The sequence below is a fragment of the Ceratotherium simum genome, chromosome 2, assembly GCF_057802395.1.
Source record: "Ceratotherium simum simum isolate JZ-2026a chromosome 2, ASM5780239v1, whole genome shotgun sequence".
Classification (NCBI taxonomy): domain Eukaryota; kingdom Metazoa; phylum Chordata; class Mammalia; order Perissodactyla; family Rhinocerotidae; genus Ceratotherium; species Ceratotherium simum.
Genome location: NC_141901.1, coordinates 23,829,877 through 23,844,568, shown reverse-complemented (window position 1 = coordinate 23,844,568; position 14,692 = coordinate 23,829,877). Strand labels below are relative to the sequence as shown.

Sequence of the window (14,692 nt, the reverse complement as noted above, 5' to 3'; positions counted from 1 at the left end):
AATAGGATTTTACAAACTTTTATATAGAAAGTAAATAAAACAGATTTGTTCATTTATTTCTGGACCGTAAACTCCATGAGAACAAGATTGTGTCTTGCTTGCTCACCTCTATATTCTCAGCACCTAAAATCATGCCTGGCACGTAATGGGCGCTCAATAAACATTTGTTGAATGAATGAATGAATTGAAACATAAATAGCTTTAAATATATCATATATAGAGTGACACCTACTGGTCTAATGTGAGACTGCTACCTAGCATCATTGTTCAGGGCATTTAGGTGTCTTTACCCAGAGGATCAGTAATTCCATAGCTGTATCTTGGTCTAGTAGTTAAAGGGAAATAAATGACTTTCTGGTCTTTAGTTGGGATTAGAACATCCTTCATTAACATATATCTGCAACAAGGAATTTAAGCATTAGGGCTCTTGGAATATAAATAAGCTGGTGCGCATTCAGAAGCAAGAATAAGGCTAGTGGGGCCCTCAAAATCATATCATGCAAAGAACAGCTGAAGAATGAGCAAAGGTTAATCCAATAAAAACATGTGTGGTCTTCATATTTTTGAGGGCTATCCAGAATAGAGTGACTATATAATATTTTGTTCAAATCTTGAGGGTGAAAGAGGATATTAATTATGCCAGAACCACAGGTGCAAACTAGGAATCTTAGGTGAATGAGAATATCTGCTTTTCCTGGAAGAAAAGTAGTGAGAGATAAGAGTTGCCTGTTAATATCCCCGTAGGATGCAGCTAGAACTAAATGAGTACAAGTTTTCAAAATTTTGGCTAATGATTAGAGATACCTTTCAAGAATTAGGATTGATGAAAGGCAGACTGGATTCGTCCATATCTTATTTGTTTCTTGTCACTAGAGATGTTCAAGTAGAGGCTGAAGAGTCATTGATGGGGATGTTGCCTTCATCCAAAATTGTCATACAATAGTTGATGTTAAAATTGTAAGAGATACAGGAGAAACTTATGAGCAAACTGGCCCTGACAGCCAGTTAGCTCTTACAATTGTGGGCCATATCACTAACTTTCTAGTTTACTTTTAGTTTTCTAAGGGCCAAACTCTTAGGATTACATCCTTCTTGCATACCATGCACTGTTCTAACCTTTCCACGTAAACTATTTAATGCTCTCAAACTGCTTGCAGATAAAGAACTCCAACTCAAAGAGGTTAAGTATCTTGTCTAGAGACACATGGCCACTAAGTGGTAGAGCTAGGGTTTGAACCCAAGTCTGTCTTCTTTCCAAAACCAGAGATCTCTGTCATTATTCAGAACTGTATTTTATGTGAAGCTTATAACATTTATGTCCCTTATCAATTTGTTGTATTTCAGTATCATTTATTCAGCTTTCCCTTTTTTAAATCACTGTGCCCTTGTTAATGTAAGTTAATATATGAACAGTAACATTTTTTAAGCTACAGCCATCAAAACCCCCACAGTGATTAATAGAGTTTTGCTGTAACGAATTGAATGCCTGAGTCAGGTCTTATTTGATTGTTACTAACCACCATGCATTGCTTGTTTTATAAATACTTTGATGCTTTCAAACTGTACTAGTTTAAAGGTAAAAATATTGAAATATTATTATATTTCTTGATTAAAAAATTAGAAATTGAGATATACACCATTACCATCTTTAAAGTATGAACCTCAGAAAGTCTATGTGATTCAGTTGAGAAATGCTATTCTAAATTATTCTCTTTAATGGTTTCATACTATTTTATCATATACTCTAATTTGTTTAATTAGTTCCCTATTGTTTGGCTCATTAGGTTGTTTTCCTATTTTTCTCTGCCTGTGATGAATATTCTTAGAGATAAATTATCTTCTATTATGATTTCTTTAGTATACTTTTTCAGAGTTGGAGATCATAAATCAGAGAGTGTGTGTGTGTGTTTTAACCTTTCCAGAAATATTATGCTAATACAGGCACATTTTGGAGATATTGTGGGTTTGGTTCCAGACCACTGCAATGAAGCGATTATCACGATAAAGTGAGTCACACGAATTTTTTGGTTTCCCAGTCAGTGCGTATGAAAGTTATGTTTACACTATACTGTAGTCTATTAAGTGTGCAGTAGCATTATGTCTAAAAAAATGTGTAGACCTTAATTAAAAAAATACTTTATTGCTAAAAAATGCTAACCATCTTCTGAATCTTCAGCAAGTCATAATCTTTTTGCTGGTGGAGAGTCTTGCCTTGATGTTGATGGCTGCTGACTGATCAGTGTGGTGGTTGCTGAAGGTGGGGGTGGCTTTGGCAATTTCTTAAGACAGCAGTGAAGTGTGCTGCATCAGTTGACTCTTCCTTTTGCAGATGCTTTCCCTGTAGCATGCGATGCTGTTTGATAGCATTTTATCCACAGTAAAATTTCTTTCAAAACGAGTCAATTCTCTTAAACCCTGCCGCTGCTGTATCAACTTAATTTGTGTCATATTCTAAATCCTTTGTTGTCATCTTCACCAGAAGTAGATTCCATTTCAAGAAACCACTTTCTTTGCTCATCCATAAGAAGCAACTTATAAAGTTTTATCATGAGATTGCAGCAATTCAGTTACATCTTCAGGTTCCACTTCTAATTCTAGTTCTCTTGCTATTTCCACCACATCTGCAGTTACTTCCTCCACTGAAGTCTTGAACCCCTCAAAGTCATCTATGAGGATTGGAATCAACTTCTTCCAAACTGCTGTTAATGTTAACATTTTGACCTCTTTCCATGAATCACGAACCTTCTTAATGGCATCTAGAATGGTGAATCCTTTCCAGAAGGTTTTCAATTTACTTTACCCAGATCCATCAGAGGAATCACTATCTATGGCAGCCAGCCTTATGAAATGTATTTCTTAAAGAATAAGACTTGAAGGTTGAAATTACTCCTTGATTCATGGGCTGCAGAATGGATGTTGGGTTAGCAGGCATGAAAACAATGTTCATCTTGTCGTCCGTCTTCATTGGAGCTCTTGGGTGACCAGGTGCATTGTCAATGAGCAGTAATATTTTGAAAGGCATCTTTTTTTCTGAGCAGTAGGTCTCAACAGCGGGCTTAAAATATTCATGTTACAACCATGTTATAAACAGATGTGCTGTCATCAAGGCTTTGTTGTTCCGTTTTTAGAGCACAGGCAGAATAGATTTAGCATAATTCTTAAGGGCTCTAGGATTTTCAGAACGGTAAATGAGCATTGGCTTCAACTTAAAGTCACCAGCTGCATGAGCTCCTAACAAGAAGAGAGTCAGTCTGTTCTTTGAAGCTTTTAAGCCAGGCATTGACTTCTCCTCTCTAGCTGTGAAAGTCCTAGCTGGCATCTTCTTCCAATTGAAGGCTGTTTCATCTACATTGAAAATCTGTTGTCTAGTGTAGCCACCCTTGTTATCTTAGCTTGATCTACTGGATAACTTGCTGCAGCTTCTACATCAGCACTTGCAGCTTCACCCTGCACTTTTATGTTGTGGAGATGGCTTCTTTCCTTAAACCTCATGAACCAACCTCTGCTAGCTTCAGACTTTTCTTCTGCAGCTTCCTCACCTCTCTGAGGCTTCAAAGAATTGAATAGAGTTAGGGCCTTTCTCTGGATTAGGCTTTGGCTTAAGGGAATGTTGTGACTGGTTTATCTTCTATCCAGACCACTAAAACTTTCTCCATATCAGCAATAAGACTGTTTCGTTTTCTTATCATTTGTGTGTTCACTGGAGTAGCACTTTTAATTTCCTTCAAGAACTTTTCCTTTGCATTCACACTTGGCTGTTTGGTGCAAGAGGCCTAGTTTTCAGCCTGTCTCAGCTTTCAACATGCCTTCCTCACTAAGCTTAATCATTTTTAGCTTTTGATTTAAAGTGAGAGATGTGTGACTCTTCTTTTCACTTGAACACTTAGAGGCCATTGTAGGGTTATTAATTGGCCTAATTTCAATATTGTGTCTGAGGGAATAGGGAGAACCGAGGAGAGGGAGTGAGGCGGGGGAATGGCTGGTTGGTGGAGGAGTCAGAACACATTCAACATTTATCGATTAAGTTCTCCATCTTATATGGGCATGGTTTGTGGTGCCCCAAAACAATTATAGTAGTAACATCAAAGATCACTGATCACAGATCACCATAACAAAGATGATAATAATGAAAAAGTTTGAAATATTGTGAGAATTACCAAAATGTGACCCAGAGACACAAAGTGAGCGAATGCTGTTGGAAAAATGTTGCTGATAGACTTGCTTAATGCAGGGTTGTCACACATCTTCAATTTGTAAAAAATGCAGTATCTGTGAAGCTCAAAGAAGCAAAGCACAATAAAAAGAGGTATGCTTGTATATACTCCTGCTAGTGGTATATAAGAAGACTTACTTCCTAACATCCTTACCAACAAATGGCATTTGCTAGATGAAAATTTGGATTTCATTATCACTTTAATATGCAATTTTAATTGCTAATGAGGATGAATTTTTAAAAATGTTTATTGGCTCTTTGTGTTTCTTCTTCAATGATATGACAGTTTCATGTCCTTTTTCCATATTTTTTAATTAGGAGATTATGTTTTCTTAGTGATTTTTTTTTTTTTTTTAAAGATTTTATTTATTTTATTTTTCCCCCCAAAGCCCCAGTGGATAGCTGTATGTCGCAGCTGCACATCCTTCTAGTTGCTGCATGTGGGACTCGGCCTCAGGATGAACAGAGAAGCGGTGCCTCGATGCGCACCCGGGATCCGAACCCGGGCCACCAGCATCGCAGCGCGCGCACTTAACCACCAAGCCACAGGGCCGGCCCCTCTTAGTGATTTTTAAGTCTCTCTATATAAGGATTTGTAAACCTTTCTCTTGAATATGCAGGAGTTATTTTTCTCATGTTTCTTCAACACAAAAATTTCTCATTGTGTACGTTGTTTATTGTAGAAATAAAATAAGCTAAAATTAAAAAGATAGAATTCACCCTTAACTCTGCCACCTGCTGAGAATCGTTTTTACATTTTGATATATACTTCTCCTGTCTTGTTTCTGTATGTATACACACACCTAGGCCCCATGAGACTATTTTGTTAAATGAGGTCGTAAAGACATTAACATCTAGGTTTTACTGACTTGGTAGCTCTTACCTGCATCGTAGTGAAACCTCCTTCTCTCTCTTCCCCACCCCAGAAGTATTTCTGAGATTCTTTATGGCCTCATATGAGTTTAAGAATGAATCTGCATCTACTGGAAACTCCTGTTCTCCTGCCAGTCTTCCAGTTTTCCAGGAGTTCTCTGAAGGTCCCATGTCTGAATCTTTCTTTTTTGTTCCAGTTGCGCATGTAATTCTACAGGATAGCACTTATTAAAGTGTTTGTGATTGCCCCTCTCCTGTGCTGAACTTTAAGCTCCTGTAGGGTCGAGACTATCTCTGGTGTGTTCATTGTGCTTTCATCCATGTCTAGTACAGTACTTGCACGTAACAGGCATTCAGTAAATATACGTTGAATTGATTTGTTGACTTTTAATATATGACGGGAGTGAGAGACAACCCCCACACATAATTTGCTTTTTAATTTTATGTATGTTAAATTTTTTTTCTGTTATACTCTCATTGTTTTCTTTATGATTTGCCTTTAGTGTTGTTTCTTAGTTTCTGTTTAATAAACAGAAAGAGAACTTTTTTTTTTTATTTTTTGGTGAGGAAGATTAGCCCTGAGCTAACATCTGTTGTTAATCCTCCTCTTTTTGCTGAGGGAGATTGGCCCTGGGCTAACATCTGTGCCCATCTTCCTCTACTTTATATGGGCCGCCACCCCAGCATGGCTTGACAAGTGGTGCATCGGTCCGTGCCCCTGGGATCGGAACCTGTCAACCCCTGGCTGCCACAGTGAAGCACACAAATTTAACTGCTATGCCACTGGACCGGCCCCAGCAGAAAGAGAAGTTTTTGTATCCTTTGCATTTTCGCAGCGCAACGATTGAAGTTTGTTTCACTTTTCAGTGTTAGTAATTCTGAATAATCCCGGTTTAGCATTGTTAGAGTATATTGGAGTAAATTAAATAAATCCCTCTGAACTTTTTCTTCTAGCAGCCTAAATCTGCAAAAGTTGTAAAGAAAACAGTTTTTCACAATTGCTACTAAGCAATTTTTAATGTAATTGTTAATTTTTGTAATAGACTTGAATGTGTCCAGTTACTTTGCAAGTACAATGGCATTTGGCACATGACTGCACCTCATTTTCATAGTGGCCAGACTATTTTGGGCATTGTGAACATTTTACCAATCCCAGGCTGCTTATGGTATGCATTATAGTGTGAAATACCTCTTTTTGGATTCACACCTTAAGTAGAATTGTGCTGTGTGCCTTGCTTAATCCATTAAGATTCATGCATCTTTGTTTGAGGATGACACAAAGAAAGTTGGTGTCAGAATGTGCTTTCTGCTTGTAGTATACTCTGTTGATTGATTAGTACACAGCCATTAGGAGACACTTGAGATCTTGTGCTGAAGACAGTTATATACTGAGTGGAAGGACAGCAAGTTGGATAGACAAAAGTCATACTTTTAAGAATCCCATGGAACACCGGTTATTATGAATGTGGGGAAAGCAATAGGGCAGTTGCATGAAGCAGTTTGAAATGCTGTGGTATGGATGGGGGAGGGCATCCTCTCGATCAAAGCTTTAAGAATGACTGAGAGGCTAAGGAATAGTTATTAATAGGGCCAGATAGTGCAGATAACATTAATAACCACAAATTAATTTATGCATATTGTTGAAGGGAATGTAGTTTACCCATAGTTTTATATACAGAATCAAAATAGGCTTTGATTATAGTTAATAATATCTTTAAGGAACTACATCTAATATACTTGTTTTCTAAAATAAGGGACAGCCACATATTTGATACACACAGACATGAATTTTAGTTATGTTTCATAATGTTCAGTGCTTTGATATCTTTTTCTGTCTCCCTGTTGTTTAAATATACATCTTAATTATAATTAAGAGTATATATAATAAATTCTATACTTGCAAAACCCTTTGTATGTGATATTAATGCTGATATGTTGGATTCATAGTGTTTTTGTTCCAAAGAACTTAAATTCTTTTGGTATTTAAAGTACGATTCTCTAACGTGTTTTTTGGGGTAGAGCTGTGTGGGCGGTTTTATAGTAGGACAACTTAAGTAATTTCACAGTGAAGGGACTAGTTTCATTTACGCCCTATAGCTTGGGGTGTGTCACCTCAGGGTTAGAAAGGACTTGAAAGACATCTGACTGAGTGCGTTACAGGTCTTGGGGCCCAGCTGTATTGCACCATTGAATGGCTGTCCAGCTTGAGGGGCTTGTATTTATTCCTTTAACAAACTTCTGAATGCTGCCAGGTGACAGGCACTGTGTTAGATGCTGGGAATGTTACTCTGTGTAAGACACGGTTCTTCTCTTTGGGCCCGCAGGAGAGATATAGCTTGGTATGTAAATTCTAAAGCAGCGTGGAAGGGGCTTTAAAGAAGCATGAATCAAGACAGAGCTACTTAATGTTTCAACGTGAGTCACTGCGTTTTACACAGTTGAAACTCTTAGAAAGTCCTTTTTTCTCTTGAGCCAAATAACTGCTACTTTAGGTCTTAATACTTCCCTTCTCCAATAACCATTTTTTAGTTATTTCAAGATAGTTACGTTGTCTTTCTGATTGGTATTGTTTTTATGTTTATTCCTTCTAGTTTTATTTTGCTTAAATTTGGTCTAAATTCCAATCTGTTGAAATATCTTTGGGTCTTCCTTGTAAAAATTTTTGGTTTTTCTTAGAGTTTATAAATTGCCTCATTTTTTTTTTTTTCCATTTGCTTAATTTTTTCTATGTGCCTGTCATTATTTATTCCTAAATCCTCCGACAGAACTTGAAAACATCTCTCAAGACACCTCAGATAATCTGTCAGATCCATGGTTTTCTCAGAGCCATCTCTCATGGATTCCTTCGCTGTTCTGCTCAAGTCTGGATTGGGTTGCTCTCTTGGCCTGCTCCGTAGCTCTCCTCTTCACACTTCCACTTCCTGTTATTCTGGGAGTTCCCTTCATCAGTCTTCTAGATTGCATTCCAAGTCCTGATCCTTTGTTTTCTTTTTTTTTTTTTTAAAGATTTTATTTATTTATTTTTCCCCCAAAGCCCCAGTACATAGTTGTCTGTCATAGCTGCACATCCTTCTAGTTGCTGTATGTGGGATGCGGCCTCAGCATGGCTGGAGGAGTGGTGCCTCGGTGCGCACCCGGGATCCGAACCCGGGCCGCCGGCAGCGGAGAGCACGCACTTAACCGCTAAGCCACGGGGCCGGCCCCCCAAGTCCTGATCCTTTGTATGTGACCTATTTTTTTCTTCCTCCCTCTCTCGCTGGAGGCATAGAGGATCTTCTCTTTGTCCCTACTGTTCTAAAATTTCACAATGGTTTGTTTTGGTGTGGAACTTTGTTGAGCTGGGAATTTGGTTACCTTTAATTTGGTTAACAATCCACATGTTTTGTAAGGAGACCGAATAAGTGTCAGTATCTATATGTCTTATCTTTTAGACCAATTGGTTTCCTTAGAAAAGAACCTTACAATTGGCTACCTGGTGATCTAGTGTAAAACCAACAGCATTCTGGGAGCCCAGTGGTGGAAGGGGTACTGATGTCCTCACCAAGTCGGTGTGCAGGTTTTCACATAGCGCCTGTTTCAGTACCACTCCTCAATCCCACCTTCACCTGTCTGTACTATCTGTCTGATTCCCCATCTTCAGAGAATGAACCTCTAGTCTTCTGCTGGGGAGGAGGAGGGAAGCTGCCTAGCTGGCTGTGCAGTGGCAAAGAGTATGCAGAATTTTTCCCAATCCTTCTGTTTTCTGGAGATACCTGGTACCTATCATTTCTAGAATTCTACAGTATGAATTGGCTTGCTTTTTGTTGGTTTATCTTCCGTTAGATGTTTGGCATCTGTTTTCTGTCTTCTAAAATTTTTTCGTCTTTTCTCATCTCCTCTCTTGATTTCTTTGTATTATTACTGTATCTTTTAAAATTTCTTTACTGTTGCTTAATGGGGCTTCAACAGGGGATAGTGATTTATATTTAAGAGAATGTTAAATTTAACACATTATGTAGCCCTCTCAGCTTCATGGAGTCAATAATTTTGATCAACACATCTTTGTTGACCTTTTTCAAGTTGTTAACAAATTTTTTTCAACAAAATAAGACAGAGTCCTGTAGGTGACATATAGCTAGAATAATTATTTCAGGTTGACCCAGTACCCCCTGAGTACTTCTAGTTACATCTAACTCATCTTTCCTTTACCTGTATTTCAAATTAAAATTTAGGCATTCCAAATTGTTTGTAAGTTTAAAGGTATACGCTATTTTCTTTCTCCACCTTTTAAGATGTACTATTGTTTGCCTCTAGTCTGAGTTTCCTCCAGCTCATCGTCAACAGTGCTACCAGAATAATTCATAAAACTGATGCTTTAGAAAAGTGATCTTCCTAAAGCTAGTAACTCTCTTGCTTAAAATCCTTTAATACCTTCACATAGTTTTTAGGATAACGTTCAAACTTCTTAGCTAAGCCTACAAAGACCTTTGTGATCTAGCCCCTGCTTTCTCTATTGATTATCAACTTGTTCCTTCCCCCTTCTTCCCCAGACCACCACCACGTGCTCCCTTGGTTATAGCCCTGTTGAACTTGTAAGGTATACAAGGCATCATGATTCACACATGACGTACTCCTTTACCTGGAGAGACATTTTCTTTTCTTCTTCACTTAATTTGGTCTCATTCCTAATTATTGTCTTCTCCTGGAAGCCTCACTTACTTACCTCTGCTGTGTCACTTAAATATCTTTTGCTGTGTCCATTGAGTGCCTTAAACTTATCTGTCAGAGCATTCATCCATATTGTATGGTAGTTTTTGATATTATTTCTATGGCTCTGCCAGCAAGCCCTTCATATGCCTCAAATGACCAAGCGTTTTTCTTCTTCTTTTCTAAAAATTAACATTTTTATTTATTTTGGCAAAGTCTTTACAGATATCTATTAGAAAAGATCATCTAAATCCTGTGCTCAAGATTTATGTGTCTTTGGAGAATAAGTCTCTGTAACATGTCAAACACAGCTTAGTGACTGTATCTTATTTAATTGTGTATTCTTAGCATTTAGCATAGTGGTTGGCAAACAGCAGATACTCAAATATATGTGTTGAAAAAAATGAATGAATGAATGATACCTGCCTACTCCCATTATCCCAAAAGAGATAGAGAGACCATTTATTCTAATTGGGTTGCCTTCTCACCATTTCTCTGCATGTCTTTTCCATTTCTGTCTTCTCATTTATTCATTCATTCATTCAGCAAATACTTATTGAGCTCCTGCTATATCAAGTGTGGTATTAGCCACTGGAGATATAATGGTGAATAAAACACACCTAATCTCTATGTCTCAGAGTTTATACTCCACTGGGAAGTAGAAATACATAAACTGGCAGTTACAATACAGTGTGAAAAGTGCTTTGGGTGAAGGAAGTACACTAAGGAATTGTGAGAACATATAGGAGGGGCACCTTGTTTGGGGCTCTCCAGAGGCTTCTTAGAGTAAGGAAAGCAAAGACATGAGGAGTGAGTAGGATATAGTTCACGGAAGAGTGTTCCAGGCTGAAGGAATAGTATAAATGTGCGTGTGGGAGACTCACAGAGTATTCTTTCTCTCTGGCTTCCTCAACTTTGTCAATTCTTCTTCCTTTTTTCCTACTTGCCCATCTATATTTAGTCCATTCTTCAAGACTTAGCTGAAAGCTTACCTCCTCCATAACTGTAATATTCATCTTTCCTTTCTTTGAATTAAGCTTAGCATTCAATTGTGTATTATTTTCACTTGTGTGAATTTAGTGGCTTTAAATATGTTGTTAACCCGTCCTAGAGGGCAGGAACTATATCTTATTCCTCTTTATTTTCTCTGATAATGCCTAACTAAATACAATGCTGTCTATGCAGTCAGGATTCAATAAATGCTTGCTGAATAGTTATAAAGGGAACAAAAAGAGACAATGTATGTGTTTTAAGATTTCAAATACTCTGTGTAGGATCAGAGCAAAGGGTTAGTTTGAACTGAAAACTATCAAAACAGTCCTCCTCCTCCCCTTTCACCGTCTTTCCCAGAGCACAGCTGTAGATTGTTGGCAGGCTACTTTGTTGCAGTCGATGAAAGTGTCAGTTTGAGAATGAGTGTTGTGTCTTTGTGTTTCATATGTGCTTTAAAATATTTTGGAATTTTTCAGAACATGAACTCGTTGTATTCTTATACTAAATAAATTTTGTGGGTGATATTAAAACACAAATTTTAATCGGTACCAGAAGTTCATCTGTTCCAAAAGCACAAAACATTCTAAAATAGTAGCATTTAAAGTTCCCTTGCTCTTAAGGCATTTTCTTCTGAGTTGGAACCAGAGTACCTTTGACATTGGCAACTTAGTTGGATATGTATTGATTGACTTGAAGGTGTAGCTTCTGTGTCTATTATCATTACAAGATGGCATTTATTAACTGAGTACACACTGCACTGATTCTGAACACTATATAAAAACTATATGGACATATTTGCTGCTTTTTATGCACTTATTTCAGTTTTCAGGGCCTATAAATTGATTCAAGCATATTTATAGAGCACATCTAGTAGCAGATAAACCAGGCTATGAACGGACATAGTTTATATCACACTAGAGTATTAGGTTTTTGTAGCAAATGTAAATAAGAAGGATCTAAAGCTAAATACAACATAACAACATAATAAATACAAAATAATTCAATTTTTATTGAATTATTTTCATCTAAACTTAAGTATCAAGTCATTATCCCAAGTGAACTTCAGAATTCAAACCAGAGAAATAGAATAAATGGTTTCATTGTGGAATTGAATGGCTTGAGCTGAACTTGGGCCTATAAACCCAGAACTTCAGAGTTTTAACCTCTCTTTAGCATAATCTCTTTGTGGCCTTGGGCAAGTTGCTTCACAAAAACAGAAAACAGACAATCAAAATGAGAATGACAAAGGTGTAGAGATCTAGCTTTTAAATCATTTGGATCTGAGAAGAGCCTCATAAGTGGATGTTTTTCCTAGCTCTTCAGCATTTCTGTTTTAAACCCAATTTCTCTGTCTTTTATATTCTGCCTTCTGCTATATTTATATCCAGTTTTCTTACAAAGACACATCATGTCCTTTGGAAGCAGGTTTTGTGAAGTAATAGATGTATAGGCCTAGGATTTGAAAAATTATATAGAGTAAAACTTTTTTCATATATATGTAAAAGACATTTGTGTGATAGCTTCATTGTTCACTAAATTATTAACTTCACATCCTAGTATGAGACATCATTGAGGAATGGCTCACATTCATTAACATTTGGCTAAGAGGCATATAAGAGATTTTAAATTCATGTTTGTGGTTGAAATAATTACTCCTTGGATTTTTTTTTTTGGAGAATAGCATAGTATTTTGCGTTGCTCTAGGGCAAGATTACATTTAGCTATTTGCCTAAAGATGAATAATTCAGGGGGTTGGCCAAGTTGTTACCGCACAAAAATGGGGTTCTCCTACCTGATACGCAGAAAGAAGCCAATTACTTATGGCATCAGTTTTTGGGAAAAGAGATTAGCTTTATTCTGTGAAATCCATCTGCAGGGAGACAGGGGGCGTGTGCCCTCAGATCTGTCTCCCCCATTTAGGATTTGGGGCAAGAATTTAAGAGGTTAGGGAGAACATGCTGGCGTGCGGAAATGCTGGCAGAACAGGCCTTGATTGGTGGGCTTCAAGTGTTTATGTTAAGGTTGTAAACATTTATGATGAGGTTCTAAACTTTTATGGTAAAATGGGGAAGGAATTTTAACACCGGATCTTCCTGAATGAAGGACCCCTTGCTTCTGATAAGAGTCTGACTTAAGTTCTGGTCACGGCTTGGTCCTTTGGTTCCATAGGGAGGAGAATCTTTGGTTCCACAGTCATTTCAGATCAAGATGTCTTCTGTGCATGCTCTGGCTATGTGACTTGGCAAATTTTCTGAAAGGCAGTTCTTAATCACTCTGTTGATAAGGTGGGGTCAGCTGAACTGGTCCTAGAGGGCCCGCGGTTACAAAGTGACTTTTCAATGGGAAATGGAGAAACGTTTTTTAAATCTTTTTTATCTTTTCTGATCCTGATTTTAGTCTGTCAAAGAAAACAAACTTTGTCAACCATATTTCAGTGTCCCTTGGAGGAATGAAAAAATGTAGGAATGACTGGCCTTTGAATTTTGAGTAAATTACTTGTATTTGCAAATCTGTTTTAGCACCACCAAAATATGCTTATTTTCTTTTTCTATAATTATGATTCATAATATATTCATAATATATTTTGGAAGATAAAGTTATTCTGGTAGGATTTACTCTATTTTAACTATCACAGTGACAAAATCTGATCCTTAAAAAAATCATTATGATTAGTATTGAAGTTACTAAGTATACGAAGGCATAAATTGAGTTTACATGGGGCATACACACACACTGCTGTATTGTATTAGGTTATAGAAACCATAGAGAGTTGTATTCAACAAATTATGGTTGTATTCAGTTTAGATAGAGGGCAGGACAAATGGGCTTCATTATGACAATTCTTTTGTACATGAATGTTATTAATGCCCTAGTCTTAAACTAGTTTATAACTAATTCTTTGTGGAAACTTTGAAGAATTTTTAAATATCTGGATTAAGATTAGAATTAATGCAAACTAAATGCATTTGTTGCCATTTTAAAATCAAGAATAAAAAGATGCTTTTTGTATTATCTTGAAAAAAATATTTTCTATATTGATTTTCTTTTAGTTGCATTTAAAATACTTAAAAAAAAAAAGCAGAAAGCAAAGATGAAGGACAAGAAAATTTCATATTAGCTAATTTCTTTTAAGGTGAATATATGCCAGTTATTCAGTATTATAATTGAATATAACCAGGTTCTTGAGATTCTGTGTTTTTAGTATTTTAAAAGACACCGCAATATTTTGTTGCTATATGAGGTATTGTGATAAATGTGATCATTACCATAAATAAATGGCATTTTTGAATAGCCAGAAATCAGGGTTTTTAGTTGCTATTTTGTGGATTTTATAAAACCTTGTCTCAAAGTACGTTTTCTTTGGGTAACGTTTGTATTGTGGGCATGCGAGTACCCAGAAAACAAGCCTTTCAAAACAAAGTGCCTTCTTTTATGACTACCTAAAAAATATATTCCTTTATTATTATTCATAGACAGACTGATTAAAACACCTTAAATTTTATATTTCATTTTACTCATTGTACAATACTTACTTTGAATATAGGTGATTTTAAATGTGACTAGGCCCCCCCCCCTTTTTTTTAAAGAAAAATCTTCCCATTTACTTAAGTAAATTTTATTAGCCTTAGTTTTTCTGTTGTCTTTTTGTTTAGCTGCTAAAGTCCTCTGTGACCTTGGGTACATATTCTAAGGGGTGACTGATGGTTCATGATGTTCTGTATTTTCTGGTAGCTTGCCTATTGCCTGCCTCTGGGTTCGTCATCGCCCTTATGCTGACTTAGGCAGTATTTCTTCAGTCTCTTATCTTGGGGCTTTGATGCATATGTTCTGAAGGTGGCCACAGTGACTTTGGGTAGCAGCAGATGGTAAACCTTCAGGCTGCCACCAGCTATACTGGTGTTAAGTTGGAAAGTTAACGTTTGATGA

The 14,692-nt window shown here is 36.9% G+C and overlaps 1 protein-coding gene across 1 annotated transcript in view; it reads left to right on the top strand.

Annotated features, from left to right (window-relative positions):
- The window catches only part of RPS6KC1 (ribosomal protein S6 kinase C1), a 178,245-nt gene that overhangs the window by 111,403 nt on the left and 52,150 nt on the right, over positions 1 to 14,692 (top strand). The window lies entirely within an intron of this gene.